The following is a 419-nucleotide window of genomic DNA, read 5'->3' as shown; positions in this document are numbered from 1 at the left end:
GTTTACTCTCTTATGAAAATGGCCACGATATGTTACATGCGTTATAGGTATTATATCTAGTGGAATAATTTGTTTGGTACGTTGGAGCTGTGGGTATGTTCTACGCGCTTTGTACGTTTTTAATTATTGTGGTGTAAGTAATTAACCATATATGTAGAGATGAAAATGGACGATATTTTAATCGGAAGGAGACTAAATTTGTCAACTTATCAGTATCATCGTGTACTTTTTTCTTGCTTCATTTATTTACATTATAAGAAACAGAAAGTTATATTCAGAAAATATCACATTAAAACGTATGGATAATGTTAAAGCCTTGCTAGTTAGAAGTTTCACGAAGAGGCTACGACTTTAAGGAAATAACAAACTTTTTTATGGAAATAACTTTTGGACAATATACTGTGAAGAACATTGATATC

The 419-nt window shown here is 31.0% G+C and overlaps 1 protein-coding gene across 1 annotated transcript in view; it reads left to right on the top strand.

Annotated features, from left to right (window-relative positions):
• LOC119582287 (Kv channel-interacting protein 4-like) overlaps positions 1-419 on the top strand; it is a gene marked incomplete in the record, with an annotated part of 88821 nt that overhangs the window by 7039 nt on the left and 81363 nt on the right.

This window comes from Penaeus monodon, chromosome 15 (assembly GCF_015228065.2).
Source record: "Penaeus monodon isolate SGIC_2016 chromosome 15, NSTDA_Pmon_1, whole genome shotgun sequence".
Classification (NCBI taxonomy): Eukaryota; Metazoa; Arthropoda; class Malacostraca; order Decapoda; family Penaeidae; genus Penaeus; species Penaeus monodon.
This window is presented reverse-complemented; position numbering and strand designations above follow the sequence as displayed.